This window comes from Alligator mississippiensis, chromosome 2 (assembly GCF_030867095.1).
Source record: "Alligator mississippiensis isolate rAllMis1 chromosome 2, rAllMis1, whole genome shotgun sequence".
In the NCBI taxonomy this organism is placed as follows: domain Eukaryota; kingdom Metazoa; phylum Chordata; order Crocodylia; family Alligatoridae; genus Alligator; species Alligator mississippiensis.
The window spans coordinates 183,998,402-184,016,524 of NC_081825.1; the positions used below are offsets into that span (position 1 = coordinate 183,998,402).

At 47.9% G+C, this 18,123-nt stretch overlaps 1 protein-coding gene across 16 annotated transcripts in view; it reads left to right on the plus strand.

Moving 5' to 3' along the window:
• Positions 1 to 430: 430 nt before the first annotated feature.
• CRACR2B (calcium release activated channel regulator 2B) overlaps positions 431 to 18,123 on the plus strand; it is a 78,185-nt gene continuing 60,492 nt past the window's right edge. For 9 of the 16 annotated variants that reach the window (XR_009460000.1, XM_059722542.1, XM_059722554.1 and 6 more), the window contains exon 1: positions 13,208 to 13,353. The gene's annotated coding sequence lies outside the window, so the exon portion shown is untranslated. Of the gene's footprint in view, positions 500 to 13,207; positions 13,354 to 13,643; positions 13,782 to 18,123 lie in introns of those variants that run through there. The other 7 variants (XM_059722545.1, XM_059722547.1, XM_059722552.1 and 4 more) reach the window with 5 other exon arrangements.

Consider the following 18,123-nt stretch of genomic DNA (forward strand, 5'->3'; position numbering starts at 1 on the left):
CTCTGTCAGATGCTCTGTATGTAACATGTAACCCTTGCCTTCTTACCAAGAGAAAGTTGTTGGACCAACAGAACCTGCAGAGCTCCTTTAAGAGCAGGGATTTTGTGGCTCAAGGAGATGAAGGCTTGAGAGAGGAAAATACAGCTGGAAGGACCAACAAAAATACTACAAGGTAAAAGCCATGGGTGACAAGGAGTAAATGGGAAAAGAGGGAAGGTGCCTATAAGCACCAGTAGCCCTGCTGCAGATGAACTGAACTTAAACAGAGATTTCAGCCAAAGGGAAGGCAGCTGGCTGGGCTGAAGGGACCAATCAGAGCCCCTTTGCTTAGGTGGAGCAATAGGTCTGGCTGGCTGGAAGGGGAGGAGCTTGCTAGTATAAAAGGCTTGCTCTCAGGCCAAAAAAGGACTCTAATTCTGGCTGGGAAGGATAAAGAGCTCCAAGGCTGGCTGCTGTGGCACATGTGAAACATAGTAAGGAGAGCCCTGGTGTGTAAGGGGTAAAGAAGCTTTACTTCCCTTTAAGTTGGCTGAGAAGTTGTGTTTTTCATTGTTGTTTCCTTAGTAGAACCAGATGACTAGGAATAGCTGTGAGGGGAGGCTTGGTGTTCCCATGGTAGGCACCTTAAAGCACACTACATGTTTTTTGGTTTTTTTTTTGTTTTTTTTTTTTTTTTGTTTTTTGTTTTTTTGTTTTTTTGCCCCTTTTTGGCCCAAAAGCCAACGAGGGGGGAGGGGAGGAGGAGACAGAGTATGTGCTATGAGAGCTGAGAGAGCCTAGAGAGAGAGTTTAACTCATGAAACTAGAGGGCCAGGAGGTCCAGAACCTAGGCCATGGGGCTTAAAGCTCCAGCAGAGAGGCTGCTGCCAAGAAGCTGAGGCCAGAATAAAGGGACCTAGAACTGAAGGTAGTAGCTAGAGTAAGTAGGGCAAGGCCAAGAGGGTTGAGGCCCAGACTGAGAAAAAAGGACTAAGCAAAGTGGCTCAAAGGAATAATTGCAGCAGATTGAGACCTCAGGCATGAGTGTGGCTGCAGGGAAGGTAATTTAGGACCAGTTTGTCTGTAGCTTGAGCTTGGTGAGACGTGCTGCTATGGTCAAGTTAGCTTGGACCAAGGCTGTACTGGAAGAAGAAAGGGGGAAACGTAGAAGTACTTATTCCATCAAGGCATGGTAGGTGAGACAGCAGGTGGTCCTATGGAGGGGGTTGGAGTGGGGCAGGCTAATTGGCTATTGGGGGGTGCCTAGGGTGGTCAGAGGACATTCCAGTTTTCTGCTACTTTTTCCTCTGTCCTCTACTGAGATGAAACCTGATGCCTTTATGTCCTCTATTTTTCTCTCCAAAAAAGGCATCCGGTTTCATCTTAATAGAGGACAGAAGATAACCAAACTGTCCTCTATGATAGCCACCCTAGGGGTGCTGCTACTGCTTGGCAGAGCTGGCCCTATGGCACTGCAGGAGCTTGTGATTTAGCTGGGCACGGGTTTGATATGGAGTGGACGCAGGCAGAGCTGGCTGTAACAGAGCTGGGTGGTGCTTTCCTGTATCATTCTCTCCTGAGATCCTTGAGCTGGTCTGCCTCTGTCTACAAAGTCCTCAGACCGGCCACTCCACACTCAACACATGTAGTTAATGGGTGGATCAGGAGCTGAGGAAGAGTACTAGGGGGTAAGGCTGGAATAATGATTCCCATCCCCACACGCACATCAGGATAATTATCCTACCTTGCCAGGTGTCTGCCACTTCATATTTTGCTGCTCTTCTCTTCCAAAGTTTAAGATGGGTGGAGGAAGTGAGTCTCTCCCCCATCTCTTCACAGCATGCCATCAGGCAAGCAGTGCTGTCAGCAACACTCCAAGGAGCTTAATGAAAGAGCTTAATAGAGCAGCATGACTGTGACCTGGAAAATCCACGAGATGGCACCATAAGTAACACTAAAAGTCTACTTGGAGTGGCTGGGAGAAAAATATACTAAAAGCAGATGTTTAGTATTGGTGTACCATCAAAAATCCTAGTATAGACACAGCTATACTGTAAAGAAGTGTTTTGGCTAGTCTAGCCAATTTGTCTCTGGAACCCAAAATGATCTGGACAAGTCAAAGGACTCTTTTGGTTTTACTGTCCCAGGGTAGCCTTAGCATCTGCTGGCAAACTAGAATGGCTGGACCAGCAAAACTTTCTTAGTCTAGATGTCCGTCACCTTACTGAGAATCTGACTTAGAAGAAGAGACAGAGCAGCAGGTGTGAAGAGCTTCCCTGCCCCCTTGGATATATTATCTTCTCTACCATCTGTGTCAAAAGATTATCCCCCAACATGCTCCAAGAACTTGCTGGACTGCTTGTACAAGAAGTCCTGATAATTCAAGTCCCCCATGAGAACCAGGTCCTATGATATGGAAGTTTTCAACAGTTTAAAGTTATCATCACTGTCCTTCTCCCGGTTTGGTGGCCTACAGCAGACATCCCCTGTAATACTCCCCTATTGCTGTGCCCTCTGACTGGTATTCAGAGGCTTTCAACAGACTGCCCTTCCACTTTGTACTGTACCTCAGAATGCATACACATCGCCTGTGTGTGTGTGTGTGTGTGTGTGTGTGTGAAGGCTATGCACATATATGTAGCAATGCCTTCCCTTTTTCTAGTGCATCTCCAAGCATACTCAAGGCATCTGCTGCAAGGCTCTATCCTCCTTCTGCTGGAGCTCTGCTCTTCTCTGCTGCTTGCGCTTGCGCACTTCTGCCCTTTGCTAGTGGGACCCTTTCCTGTAAGGGCAGGGCTTCCCAGTGTGCAATGTCCCTCTTAAAAAGCCCTTCCCCTTTTCCCCTTCCTTGTATTGGGGACCAAAAGGGGTCTTGTAACAGTAGGCCCATCAGAGGAACTTGGAACTATGCATAGACAAAGGAACATCTATCCACATTCCAGGAAGGAAAGGAACTCAGCTAGCTGAAAGAGCAAGTTTCCCACCCAGCTTTGAAGGGAGGTAGTGTTTCAGGCACAGAGCTCTGTGCAGTAAGAAAGGAACTTCTTTTAGACTGTGAGCACTTGGATCTTTATTACAGGTGCTCTCTGCTCCCAGTTGCTGTTTGTAATCATGTAGTGCACTGTTTGCTTAGAGCTATTGTGAAATTCTCCAAGCACGTGGAGCTTCCTGGCGTTGTCCTCCAAATCGCCCCCATTACAACTTGTTCCAGTTTGCAAGAACCTGAAGGTTGTTGCATCTTTCCTTGCAATACAAAACAGAAACACAAAAACAAGATAAAACAAAGGGGGCAGGGAGGGAGAGAGAGAGAGAGAGACACACGTGTCTGTTTGGGACCTGGGGCTGCCAGCACATAGCCCACCATGAGGACATGGCATTCACTGCCAGTCCAATGTGTAGCCTCCTAGGTGCTGTAGTCATTCAAGTGTGCTGGCTGTCGAATCAGTCTCCCGCTACTTGTTTAGCATACTGCTCCAGGAGCAGGATCTAGTTTTCTCCTATTGTGGTCTTCCTGTTGGTGACTGTCTTCCTAATGGCCACCACTATTCCTTCCTGCATCTGACTGATTTCTGGCCAACTGATGGTCAAGGCCCAATCAGAGTCATCTGGGACACTGGCCTTTTCTGTCACCGCACCCTGGCTTGCTGACTTCACCGCTCTGTTACTATCTATGGCAGGGGTGAGAAAGATGGCAGATCTGGCTGGTGCCTGCACTCCACTTCCCAGCAGCCCTGGCCTATGTTGCTGTGGGCAGTTTCTCTGGAGACCAGGTCTGTGACAGTGCGGGGCCAGGGTTTCCATGAAGACTGGCTCCAGCAGCACTGGCAGGGTGCGGGGCTAGGCAGGGAGGGGCTCCACGGCTGGGGCTGGGATCTTATAGTGGTGACGGCTTGGTCCAGAGCCAGGACAGATCCGTGATCCACTGCCTGCATGCCCCTGCCAGGGTGTGCAGACAGCGGGTCACAGCTCTGCCCTGTTTTGAATCATGCTGTCACCACTGCAAAATCCCAGCCCCAGAGCAGGTCCTTGCCCAGCTGCATGCCCTGCCAGCACAGCTGGGGCTGGTCTCCATGGAAACCCTGGCACTGTCACAGCACTACAGCAGCTTGGGTCTCCATGGAAGCTGGTCACAGCAATGCAGGCAGCAGCTGCTGGGAAATGGAGTCCACCGCAGGCCCGACTTTGCCTGCCTCTAGTCTACAGTTTCTTTTCAACCACTGATCCTCAGTGGTAGCTACTTTACACGACCATAGCCCAACAATTGCTTGGGCAGTGGCCTTTTGCTATTTTTTGTGTGGTTGCTGAGTGGTCGAACCCAGGTGACCTTCCTATGTGGAGAGGCCTTTGGTTCTAGCTCTTCTGTTGCAATATGCTGCTTGTCTGTCTTGCTATTCTCTTAACAGCCTCTGTATGTTGTCCATTTTCTCTTCATATGGGTGTAGCAGACTGTCCCCCAGGGGAAGACATGTCCTGGTTGTTCGCCCCATCAGTGTCTGGGCCGAGCTACTACCAAATCCCTGAGAAGGGGTATTGTAATGGTCCAACAAAACCAGATAAATATCGTATCCAGTCCTTCTTGCCCATTCCATGAGTCTTTTAGCTGTCTTGACAGCTGATTTGGCTGTCCCATTGCTTTGTGAGTACCCTGGAGAAGAACTCTTGTGCTCAGGCTCCCATTTTGTGCTAAATCTTTTGAATTCCTCTGCTGTTTGTTGTGGCCTACTGTCTGAATACAAAGTATTGAGGATGCTATGCCTGGCAAAATGTGCCCTCAGCTTCCTGGTTTACTGCTCTTGTCTCAGTGTTCTATTGATAGTCCACCTCCCAAAAATTGAAGTAATATTGTGCTGTGACCATATAGTGTCTATCACTGAACACAAAAAAGATCTGCCCCACCCTTTTTCCAAGGTCATGTTGGGATCTCATGAGTCTGCAGAACCTTCTTATGTTGCCTATCTCCATGCCCTTTGCATATCTCACACTGCTCCCTGTATGGCCTCATCTTGGAATTCATGCCTGGCCAGGAGAAATGCTCCTGGGCACACTGTAGATATGCCTCTATCCCCAGGTGCAAAGCATGCATTCTTTTCTTGATATCCTGTCTCAGAATGGCAGGGTTTACAGCTCTGTCACCTTTAAACAAGATCCCATCCTATATACATAGCTCATTCCTAACCTGCCAATAGGGAAAGACTTCCTGGGGCACTTATTCTTCGCGGTCTGGCCACCCTTGGAGTACAATTCATATCATAGACTGTATCTATTCATGCAATTCTGTGCTCTCCTAGGTTGTCTGGAGACTCACTTTGGTGATACGGATGTATTGTAGTGCATTGATAGATTCCGTCTCCTGTTCCATGGAGCCACATGTGGTATGGTATACTCTGGAAGGTGGGTCCTGCTCAGAGTATCTACCAAGGTTGGGAGGAAGGAGAGCAGGGTGCAAATTATGGGCGAGCTCGGGGGGGGGGGGGGAGAAGGGGGCTAATCTCCCACCCCCCCATAAGAGATGAGAGCCCCCCTGTAAGATTTGAAAATCATAACTGGGGGGGGAGGGGCGCGTTCTCCAATCAGATTGCTCCTTTACTTAAGTGGACTTGTTAATCAATGAGCTGGTTTAATTTTTTTTGCAGATCCTCCCCAAGAATCAAAGTATAATTTGAACCCTAGGGGAGAGTATGTGGCCCCTAGGACCCATGGCCCCTGCTGGTGTGGCATTTGCTAATGCAGCCCCCACTACTGTGGCCCAAGGGGTGTATGGCCCCTGGCCACTTACAAGGTGGACAGCCCTGGCTTAAAGAAAGACGCATGCATTAATTAGCTGGTAGTGCATTTGCCCAGCTCTGGCCTTGTACTTGTGTGCTTGTACTGTTCTTGAGTATTTATACCACCTGTGCAATGTAATCAAGCTCTCTGTCATCATTTACATGGTGTCCCTCACTGTGTCAGTACTTCAGCACCTCCTGTCCTAAAGGAACTTCAGTGGGGACTGAGAAATAGAGAATGATTTGCCTGAAGTTTCACAGGCAAGCAGCGCTTGATAAAGAATCCAATCCCAAATCCTCCTTCCTTGCAAATGCAAGACAATCCTTGCTTATGAACAGTTGTCTTCAGTCTGTCTATGCACATTTACAAGTAATATAAATTAGTCACCTATTTAGAAAGAAACTCCTCCTGTGGGGAGCTGAGATGTTGGAGCTCTTCTTTAATACTGGGAGGTTGCTTTGTTCCTGTACAGAGGAGTCCCATAGAGAGATATTTATTTATTATTACACGCATTTTTGTACCAATCATTTCACTGTCTGGGCAACTTCAAATATTTTAGAATTCCAGAGTTGTTCAATATATTCTTTTCTCCGACACTCCCAGGCAGTCACTGAAATGGATGAGATGAAGAGGTTGAGTGATAATGCACCAGTTAACACCTAGCTTTGGAAACTAGGATGGGGGTTTTTTAAGCTGAGAGAAAGAGGAGAGTACTCAACTTGCAGTGCTAACAAACATTTTGCACCAACCCCCTCAACTTTTAACAGCAAGTCATCACAGCTACACCTGATGTGCTTCGCTGAGATTGCCTGGCCTTGAAATATTTATGGTGCCATCTAGTGGATTTTCTGACTCATGTTCATGCTCTGTTAATTAAGCTCTTTCATTAAGCTCTCAGAGTATTGCTGAAAGCACCGCTTGGCTGAAGGGATGTTGTGGAGAGATGCTGGAGAGACTCATCTTCTTTCTGGCTGTTTAAAGCTTAGGCTGCTCTAACATTGAAAAGGAAGAGCAGTAACATGAGTGATGGAGGACACCTAGTAAAACAGGATAATTAGCCTGGTGTGGGGGCGGGGATCATTATCTGAGCCTCACATTTGCTCCTCTCCCTCACCTCCTGATCCATCCTTAAATGGACTCTAATTACATATGGTGAATGATGGGAGATTGGTTTAAGAGTCCCCATCTTGGCTGTACTTTAAATGAAATCCCACTGAAACTGCAGCAGAGGAAATTGTGGTTGGAAATTGGGAAGAAATTAAGGGTGGACAAGCACTGGAGCAGGCTACCCAGAGAAGTTGTGGAATCCACATCCCTGACATTTTCAAGAGTGGGTGAGACAGACACTTGGCTGGGATGATTTAGTCACAGATGATCCTGCTCTGAGCAGGAGGCTGGACTAGATGACCTCCTGAGGTCCCTTCCAGCCCTGCCTTCTGATGAGCCTATGACTGGAATGATCTCTTTGAACCTCTCTTCCTGAATTTCTTCCTGCTTTTGGGTTGACAGACCAGCCTCTAAGCCAGGGTTAAGGGGAAGGACAGTTATAAAAAGAGCAGAACTCCTTCCTCGTCCACCTATTAGGCCCCTATGTGGCCTTAGGCACCTCAGGTGTGATCCATTTCACCCTGCTTGAATCCCCAAAAAGCAGTTTACACAAGTGGTGGTGCAGCTGCCTCTGCTGCTTTTAGTAACCTAGCCTTAAGGCTAAGATGGTAGCCTGGGCCCAAAGGAGGCATGTTCAACATTTTTCAGGAGTAGGATCAGAGTTAGGTACCTGTATCCACTTAGCTGCTGCCTAGGAAGGTGCAATCGGATTGCACGAGAATCCCAGGCTTGGGCTGCCCCTTCCAGATCAAGGAGTCCTCACATGCCACAAGGATTAAAAATCTAGCTAGGCCACACAGCATCCTGGCACACAGGTACCCTTTCCTTGATCAGGGAGCCTTTCCTCAATCCTGGGGTTCCATTTCTCTGGAAACTTTAAAAACCACATGTGAAGCTGGGCTGCACACAATTTTTTTACATTGCACAGGGCCCTTGGGATCAGGGAGAGGTTCATTGATCCCAGGGCCTCCAAGGTTTTAAAGATCTGGGGTATAGTGAGCCTGAGATAGGGAAATCAGGGAGCATTTCCCCATCCTTATGGCATCCTCTCATCTGCCTCTGGGAATACGGCAGGGGCACAGAGTCCAGAAACGAGTTCTGCCCCCAACCTGATTGGGTAGGGGACAGCTGTGTCCTGGACCCTGGGGCTGCCCCTTGCCTGATCCTGACACTGAGCTGAGCATTGGGATCTGTCATGAGCCAGCCCCAACCTGCTACCTGTTCCATTAAGGCGTGATACAAACCAACCACAAAAATGTTACACCTATGTGGAATAACTTTGTGTCTCATTTACTATATTATCACACTATAAATTGACTTGAATGTATTTAAGGAGCAATAGGTTTCATAGACATTAGGGCTGGAAAGGACCTTGGAAGATCATTGAGTCCAGCCCCCTGCCCAAAGGGCAGGAAGTCAGTAGGGGTCATAGGATCCCAGCAAGATAGACATCCAAATGTCTCTTGAAGGCGTTCAAGATAGGTGCTTGAACCACCTCCGGCAGCAGTCTATTCTAAACCTTGGGGGCTTGGACAGTAAAGAAGTTCTTCCTTATATCCTGCCTGAAACGGTCACGGAGGAGTTTGTGACCGTTCGATCTTGTCATCCCTTGGGGCGCTCTGGTGAACAGACATTCCCCCAGATCCTGGTGAGCACCCCTGATAAACTTATAGGTGGCCACCAGATCACCCCTGAGCCTGCGCTTTTCCAGGCTGAAGAGTCCCATAGCTCTCAGCCTCTCTTCATAAGGTCTGTTTTCCTGACCTCTTATCATGTGTGTGGCTCTCCTCTGCACCCTCTCGAGCTTCTCCACATCCTTTTTGAATTGTGGAGCTCAAAACTGGATGCAGTACAGCAGCTGCAGCCTCACCAAGGCCAAGTACAGCGGGAGAATGACAAAATGAATAGGTTAATCGTATCTTAAATATAATGTGTACCAGAGGCCATGGTTTGAGAAACCCAGAGCAGGGCTTCAACAGTCCTGGAGTTGTCTGCAGCTCCTGTGAACCTGCTTCCATAAACTGAGGACAAATTTGATTTGGTTTGGACTGTTGCCAGGACTGTCAGAATATTTTGGGGATCGCAGTATGTAATTAGTCAGACAGGTAAGACAGAAGGATGATTCTGCTTCTTGGAGCTTTCTACAGTAAGATTAAAACTTGTTTGTGTGGAAGATGGAGCTTTCTCAGGGGACTGTGTTGAGACACCAGAATGGACGGCATCAGGAATTATGGGCCCAGCACAGACTTAATCAATTCCTGCTCCAAGTGATGGATGTGCTTCTTTGCCCTGCCTTCCCAAGCATAAAATCCAAGTAACATGCTGATAAAAATTCCACACATCTTTCAAGACATAACACTCTACCGCATGTACCATTTTCCCCTGAGGAGAATGGAAGACCAAACTGCCCCTAGGAGATCTTAAGTCATGTTGTTTAATGCACAGAAAGTACTTGGCTGCTACAGAGAATAACAGGGCACACGAGACAATGAAATTGTGGGAGCACAGTTTACTAAACAGTTGACCCAGGTTTCTGTCAGTTCTCATGAATTTGTTTCTTCCTTTTCCCTCCCAGGGGAGGAGACACCTGAACCACAAGAAGAAGTTTGCTCGAGATCACCCCAATATGAAAACACTAGAGGAGGTTGTGCAAAGCATGAAGCCTCAGCTGTTATAGGTAGAATCACCTAAGTACAGACCCTTTCTCATCTGTCACCTCAGGTATGACAGCCTGATCCTTTGCAAGGAACATAGGAATGAAATTGTGAATAGCATCTTACTCAATGAACAAGAATACATCCTACCTCCTCCTACCCCTTATAGACTTTTCACCCACAGATCTCAGTGCCCCTTACAAAAGAGGCTAGTACCATTGTACAGGTGGGAAAATGGAAGAAAAATGACTTGGCCTAAGGTCCCAGAGTGAGACAGTGACACAGAAGGGACTAGAGGCCAGATCTTCTGAGATGCAATCCACGTCTCTAGTCACCATCTCTTTTTGCTTCAAATCAGTGAACTTGTTAGTGGAATAAGGCAATATTCATCATGCTCTTGGCAAGGCAATGAATAATTCTTTCTATGTGGGACATTAACGGCATGACAGATCTGCAGGTATAGCTGGATCTAGTGTGACAGGCTATGCACAACCTTTCATCTACAACTTGCATTTCACCAGAGTTCAGGACCTGGCAAGATACCTGACCCTTGTGCCTTTACGAAGCCTGATGTTATCTTTATTACACATCCTTTTGCTATCCAAAGAGACCGTGAAATCTTGACATGTAGGGCCATGCTCAGTGACAAATGCACAGATATGTTTAGCTGATACTGCTCCATATAATGTGTTCTTGAGCAGTTTGAAACAGGACATTCTCTCAGTCTAGAGGCTTTCTTGTACTGCCCTTGGGACATCCTCCAGGTCAACCCTGGTCCCTGTTAGGAGATTTTACATAATGATTCTTCACCTTCAAACAGATGCATACAATTGGATAGATTCTTCATGCGTGTCTTTTCAGATGCAAGGCACCACTTAGAAAATGCCAGCTCTTAGGTTTCACTCATTCCTTGGCTACAGAAAAATAATAAAGCATTTTTTCTGTTGCAAAGAACTCAGAAAAACCACGTCAGAATGGTTTTCATACTATTATGGGTGGATCTAAGTTATCAAAAAGTGGGGTGGGAGCAATGCAACTGGTAGCTGTAGCAACCCCTCACCTCCCTCCACCCCCAACTGAAAGACTGCACTGCGGCTGCATCTGCTAGGGACTTTTTTGAACCCCCAAAGCAGCCCACCCCTCACTCTGCTTTCCCTCTCTCCCCTCCTAGGCACTCAGTTGTACCTCCCCTCTGCTCCTTTCCTATTCCTCCTCTTCCCCCTCCCCCTGTCCAGTAGGGGTCGTGTCTGGGTACAGGAAGCAGGGCCTTCTGTCTCCATAGGGTTGCCAACCCTCCTGGATTGGTCGGGAGTCTACCGGTATTGGCATCGATCTTCCAGTGTCTATTGAAAGCAATCCAGGAAATTGATATTGTGAATGAGTTGAACAGTACAATTTATGACATTACGTCATGTTAGGGAAAAAAATCTGGAATAGCTTCAGTCAGAGTTAGCAGCCCTATGTCCCCAGCTGCCCCAGGGTGAGGGCAGCCCCAGAGCTGCTCCTGCCCTCTCCAGCTGGGGCTGTGGATGAGCTTCTGAACAAGGTGCTGCGCTCAACTGGGGAGAGTGGTTGCAGCAGGCACGTCCCCCTTCTTCAGCCGCTGCCTGTGCATTCCCTGCTAGCCTGGAGCTCCAGTCACTCCTCAGGCTCCATGAGGGACCCAGACATCTGCAGCTGGGGGGAATGGACCCCTGGCAGTTGAGCTACGCTGTTGAAAGGGGGTGGGACCTCACCACTGCAGCTCCCATGGACCTGCCCCTGGGCACTTATGGATTTGTGTGTGAAGCCTCAGGGTTTATTTTATGGATCATGCATAGTGTTTGCACACCTAGTATTGTGAGCAACCCTTAAAAGCATCTTAAGGCACCACAGTGTTCGAGAATCATCACCTTAAAATGTCTCTCCCTTAGAAGGACTCTATTAAATAATTGGCACCTGAAAAAACTTAAAAACAAGAAAGAATTAAAAGTTCATGTCAGTCTTCATCTTGGACCACTGCTAACAAAGGGCAGGATTAAAGTCCACATCCAGGGGGAGGGTACACTGTTGCATGTGCACTCCTGTTTGATTCCTGTTCCATCCAAAGTTTAAAACCAAGTGCCTGGCCATTTCTAGTCAGTCAGTGCTGAGGGAGTCCATAGACTTTATGGCTTATTATCCTTCCTTTTTCTTCTTATTGTCCTTGTGAGAAGGTATTTACCTAGTTCCTTCTCAAGTCCTCATTACACATGTGTTAACAACTTCCTCTTCTTTTTAATGGTCTTGATGGTCCACCAATCAAGCTAGCCTTTGTTCTGCAATTCTGCTGTCTGTTTGCTGCTTCTGGTAATGAAGCTCGTATTTCACAGCCCTGCAAACTGTTTTGAACTAATTCCAGTGAAGCTATATTTGTTTTTGCTTCAATCTTGAACTGAGTAATGCAGTATGCCCCTAGCTTATTAGTAAAGCTTCTAGTTTATGTTTAACTGGAGAAAAATCTGTGTTGGGTTATATGTGACAATGCACATCGCTATGTGCAACTCCCTTGTCAGAATTCTGGATCTGCCCATGCCCACATCTTTTAGGACTTGGATAATCTGGACAAGCTAATGGGAAGGGACTCAAAATTTCCAATGGCCACAAGCACGGCTGACAAGCTAAGCACTGATTTCCTCCCATTTCCTTATCCCTTTAGCTCTCGACCAGAGTCTCTGGCTGCGCGCCCCGCACTGTCCTGTCCTTTGTCTGTTCACATTTCTGAGCAGAGATGCACTGGGTAGTGTCCACTGGCTCCCCAGACTTGTTGAATGGCCAGCGGGCACTGTCTGGTGTGCTCTGCTTGGTGTGTCCCCCTTGGCACCCTCATGTTAAACCTGTGACCTCACTCCCATCCCTGTATTTGCTTTAGTTGTCCCCCACAATCAGTTGACAGGTCCCCAGCAGCTTCCTTACTAAGGGAGGCTTATAGTTCTCCTTGATGGGCCAAAGCCCATGACCCCCTGGACACATCAGAAGGCCTGCCTCTCCTCAGGAAGACCCCTGGGGACTGCAGGGCCATTTTCCTGTCCTTTGTCCACTCATATCTCCTGGCAATTTCACTGGGCAGTGTCCACTGGCTCCTTGGACTCATTCAAGGGCCAATGGGCACTGCCTGGTGTGTTCTGCTAGGTGCCCCCCTTGGTGCACTTGCTTTGAACCTGCAACCTCCTCTCCCATGCCCTTTCTGTCTTTAGTTGTCCCAAGTAACTTGATGAGCACTTAGTGCCTCCCTGTATTAAACATGTGTGTGTGGGGCTTTCAGATTTACTTGGTGGGCACTAGTCCACCCTCCCAATGCCCCTTACACAGGCCTGTCTTGTCTCCTCCGCTGAACAATTCCTTAGCAAGAGCCAAGTCCACTGCAAGCTCTCCCCATGCCCAGGCGCTGAGCTGAGCTGCTGTTCCACCACTGCCAAGGTCAGGCAGGGATGTCCCTTCCCTGGCTGGGAAAAGCAAGATCTGCCCCCGGCCCCGTGCCTTGAAGAGGCGACCAAAGGCCCGGGCGGGGCAGGCCGGGGATGCGCTGCGGAGGAGGAGGAGGAGGAGTGTGCGGGGAGGTGGGATCGCATCGCAGGGGCTAGGATGGGATCCCAGGCTGATCGCCAGGCAGCCCTGCAGCCGGGAGCTCGCCTCTTAGACTCCGGCAGCCGGGGGGTTAAAAGGCTCGTATCGTGGGAGAGAAGGAGGGGGCACTGGGAAGGGGGGAAAACCCAAAAGTTCAGCAAGGGATTTGTTTTTTTGCTCTCCCTCCCTCTGGCCCTGGACTCCTTGTTTCCGGGTTGGGACGCCTCCAGCCGCAGCCCGAGAGCGGCTCCGCTGCCCCCAGGTAAGCGGAGCGCGGGCGGCGGGCGTCCCCGCTGCCCCGGCTGCTTCTGGCAGGGAAAGGAGGGGGGCATGGGGGGATCCCTGCTTTGTAAAGGGCTCGGCGCCCCTGCCAGGCAGCAGAGCCCTCCCCGCAGCCGGCGGGACCCGGAGCCCCGCTGCAGGCAGTTGTCGCCAAAGCCCGGGCGGGCTGGGGTTGGCCAAGCCTTCGAGGCGGGATGGCGCTGGCTGGAGGCGCGGCAGAGCCGGGCTGCAACAGCTGGAACCGCTGGGGGCCGGCCTGGAACAGCTGGAGCGCGGGCAGAGGGGCAGAGTCTGCCCCGCGGGGCCTTGCCGGATCCCACCCCCTCTTGCAGGGCTTTCTCCTCCCCTAGGTTTTATCCCTGCCGGATTCATCAGGAGAGGAGAGTAGGGAGCCCTGTGATCCAGAGGGTGAGCATCCATGCCCCATTGCTGTTGATTTCCCCCCCCCCCCCCCAATTTCATTTTTGCCTCCTTGCTCTTCGCTTGCTCCGTGGCAGGCCAGGGTGATCCGGACTGGAGAAGGGTCTGGAGGCACGTAGGTAGGTAGGTAGGCAGGCAGCTCCCCCCGCCCCCAACTTCTCCCCCTCCACTTCTTCCCCCCAGCTGGTGGCTTTGATGTGGTGGTTTCCGCTCTTGCAAGGTTTCAGACCTGGCTTCTCGACTAGTTTCTGCTCCTTAATGAGGACTGTCCTTTCAGTTAGCCAGCTCAGTCTCTCTCAAGCACTGGCTTAAAATGCTTGAGCTTCCCAGGTTGTTTTTGCATTAGTCCTGGTGGAGATTTTTCCTTCTCACACTTCCAAGTGCTGCTGCTCTGGTCGGGTGGGTTGCAGGTGTCTGTGGTTAGGTTGTGGAGGTGGGGGGGAGGTTTGCCTTATTAGAACAGTCCCCAGTGACTTCCTTGTACTGAAGTGTTTGCTTGGGGCTTTAGCTAGAGGATTTAGTTCAGGTCTGATAACCTTGAAGAGCAGTTGAGGAAGGCTAGATCCTCTCTGAGATGGTAAGGGATAAGGTTTCAGTGCTTGTGCTTCTCCAAGCTTTTTTTTTTAACGTGTTACTGACTGAAAGATCAGTAACACATTGTTAAGGGAGGCAGTTTCATCTGCCTCTTTCTCAACTCCTTGGTTTTTTCAGCTTATGTGTTCCTGGTGGGGCAGGAGGGATGCATTATGGCATTCTGAAGCTGGAGGCAGTGGCTGGTTATATTGTATTAAAGTGTACTATTTTAAAGACAGCTCCCTTGAGGAGTTCTTAGATTAGAGAAAGGAAGGCATAAGAACTGGATTAGCAAAGGGCTGCATCTGCCCCATGTGGGGGCTGCCACACCCAGCATTGCTCCTGCTGTTGTAGAAGCCTGAATCTCTTGAGCCTGACAGTAGGGGACCAGATAATCCTGCTGTTTGTGTGGTGGCTGGCTGGTGGGGAAGTGTGGGGCACTAGCACTGCCTTTGCTGCCTGCATATAACCAGTGCAGCATGCAGTCCCTGGTTACTCAGAAGACAGACATCCAAGGATTAAAGCAAAACTTCACTGATACAGATTACTTACAGAGTTCCACTTCCACCCAGACCCATCAATACAACTCCCAGTATATCTGAGGACTCCATTGGCCTTATTTGGCCATATTGCTTAGATTAACTACGTCTGCCTATATCTTTTTTAAGTGTTCAGCATTTACTCTGGCTTTATTTAAATGTGTGTAATATAGCACATGCAGATTAGTGGGCTAGTCCCACAGTGAGGTCACCTCATTGTGCTGGGGATATTCTCTCTCAATTATAATACTTGTCTTTTCCTCCTCATGGCATGGCTCTTCTTATCCTGTTTGCCCATTTACGATTAGTCTTCTCCTGGTAAAAGATGGCACCTTGAATAAATTTGCTGTCTAGAACCCATTTCCCTCACACAATGCTGCTTTGTGGCTGTGGTGTGATGCTAGTGCCGAAGAAAGGAGAATATTCCCTTGGCAAATGTTTGAGCCATGGGGAATATATTATAGCATTAGCCCTTATAAACAGTGCTACATGGATGTACTGTCCTTGTTGGACAAAAGAGATGTCAGCTATGAGCTGGAGAGTTTGTAGTGTAGGTCTTTGATCTTGTGACCCTAATGGGGCTTCCTTCCTTCTTTCTTTTTTTCTGATCTCCATGTCCACAAGGCTAAGAATCAACCTCCCGTCTTCATAGAAGTATCTGTTCTGCCAGTGTTTGGTACCAAGTGACTTTTGAGTGCAGAATTGGAGATACGGGAGTGGGTATGTTGATGACCTCTGCAGTATGCCTTGCTCAGTTTTAATGGTTTTCTTCTAGGTGAGCTATACAAGTTCCCCCATCTCTTTCTAAGTAAGAAGGAGCTCTGTGTCTCTTAAGGAAAAGACCCTGTCTTTGAACCCTGGAGCCTTCCGCTTAACAGCACTCAAGTTTGGAAGTCTTCAGTGACTGTGTGCATATATATAACTTTGTATCCTTCCTGTAGGGCTTCCTGAGAGCCACAGGGAAAAAGAGGCCAGGGAATGCAGGCCTTAGATCTGAGTCAATGTCTGCATCTAGGAATACCCCAGGGAGCAGCATCCTTTCAAATCTATGATGTCTCTTCTAACCCAGGATTTTTTTTTTTTTTTGAAGGAGATGAGTAGTGTGTTGCTGTTGGGATCTGCTCTATGTGCCCCTTACAGGCCACATAATGTGTAAAGAGAGTATCTAGAAACCACAGTGGCTTCTCCTGACTACCAAAGATAATTCAAAGCTTCCTTTTCATATGCTAAGGAGATTGTTAAGACACAGTTTTTTGGTGGGGAATACCTGTAAAATGAAATCAACACAGTATTCACTCCAAAAACTGCCCATTCTGCAGGCTAGGCAGCCCAGGAGACTGGAACTGAGTAACTGCCATGACAGGCTATACCAGAGGTCTATCCTGTCCAGTACCCTGGCTATATACAAGATCCTTTAGAACAAGGGGCAAGAAACCCTACCATAGGAAACCCTCCCTTGCTGTGGAGGTCTCATCCTTTGTCCCCATTAGACATATTTAAGACCTGAAGTGCATGAGGTTTTGGACCTCTTCCAAAATTTGAGCTGGTGAAGTCATGTATTGATTTATAACCCAACCAGATTTGTCTGCCCCAGCCATGATCTGTAGAAGCCATCCTGATGAGCAGAGGGCTTATTTGCTCCTTATAGCCTCTCCTCTTTGACTTGGTTGTCATCCTAAAGAATATAAGAGATGCTGGGTTGATCAGGCCATAAACCTGTCTGGTCCAATGTCCTGTCTCTCACAGTGGCAGAGGACAGAAGTAAGAGGAAGAGTATTTATGCAGGACCCATCCAGAGTGATCTATTCCTTGGCCCTCTTTTTGCTATAGCTTCCAGCATTTAGAGGCATAGGTCATTTTTTGAATTTGCAACAGAGGCCAAATTAAGTCATAAGTATAATTTGTCAAGGTTCTAAAAGTTCATTTAGCTCATTATTTCAATTGAATAGTTGGCTGCTTTGTATAGGAAAAAGGCAACAAGCATTTTTTTTTTTTTAAATTAAGTGTCTGCTATTTACTGCTACAAAGATAATCTTCCAAATGAGAACCACACTTGCTGCTGTCTTTAGCCTACAGATGGAAGACCGCTCTGGTTTCATTGCTGCACCTGGTAGCTTTGCGAAGCAGCATCAAAGGATAAACTAATGCAAGAGGGTCACTTGGCAATAGTGTAAACAGGACTAGAACCAAATTTATTGTTCACTAGTTGTTTTTCACATGCAAGTAGCTTTGCAGATATTAATCCTTGCAGTAGTTTAGGGTTAGTTTTCCACAGTAAATTGTAGAAATCACACTCATGTGATTCACTCACTAAACCTGTTGAGGTGTGAGGGTGGGCCTGAATCCTCCCTAATCTACTTGAAAGTGCTTATCTTGGGTTTAGGGAAAGTAGGCATGATCCCCAGCTGGTACACCCCAGCACAGCTCCCCTAAAGACAATGGAGTTTGATAAGTTCAGGTCAACTGAGGATATTTTCTCAGTCTATGTGGAGAAACGAGGTGCAAATTTTGTTTTACTGTTAATGTTTGCATCCTCAGCAGGCAGTTTAGCTGTACAGTTGCAAGTCAGTGTCTTGAATGTTGGCTGTGCATATTGTGAGATCTGGCCACGTCTACTGGAGTGAAGATGTTACTAATTAGAGATGTTCTCAGAACTTGTGCCTTTGTCTAGGAAGTGGTAGTGGTAGAGTGATGATGTTGTAGCCACAATGGTCCAGGAATTATTGAAGAGGCAAGGATTTCTTAGGGTGATCTCTTTCACTTGACCGACTACACAGTTGGGGTAGAGTTAAACAACCTTCCAAATGCAGGTCCTGATGAAGAATGTCTTGTACTCAACAGTTTGTTCTAATTATAGCCCCGCTATGTAGTTGATCCAATAAAAGATATCACCCTATGATATGTGTGTGTTTGTATATGTTTAGGAATCAAAGTAATGTCTTCTTCATTCTGTGCCTCAAAGTTCTCATTTCCTGTTTGGTTACCAAGAGCTATTTCCATATAGGTGGTTTGAAAAAATGATCAGGCCACAGTAGGTGTGGTTTATTTTGCTTCTCACCAAGGTGTCTTGGGGTATCTTCACTGAACATGCCCTCTATGCTAGTCTTGTGTCCTAGGGTACAAGAAACTAGGGACTGTTTTTGGGCTCCTGGCAATACTGCATGTGCATATAGCTTGGTCTTTATGTAGAATATCAACCAGCAAGAGACTTGAGACAA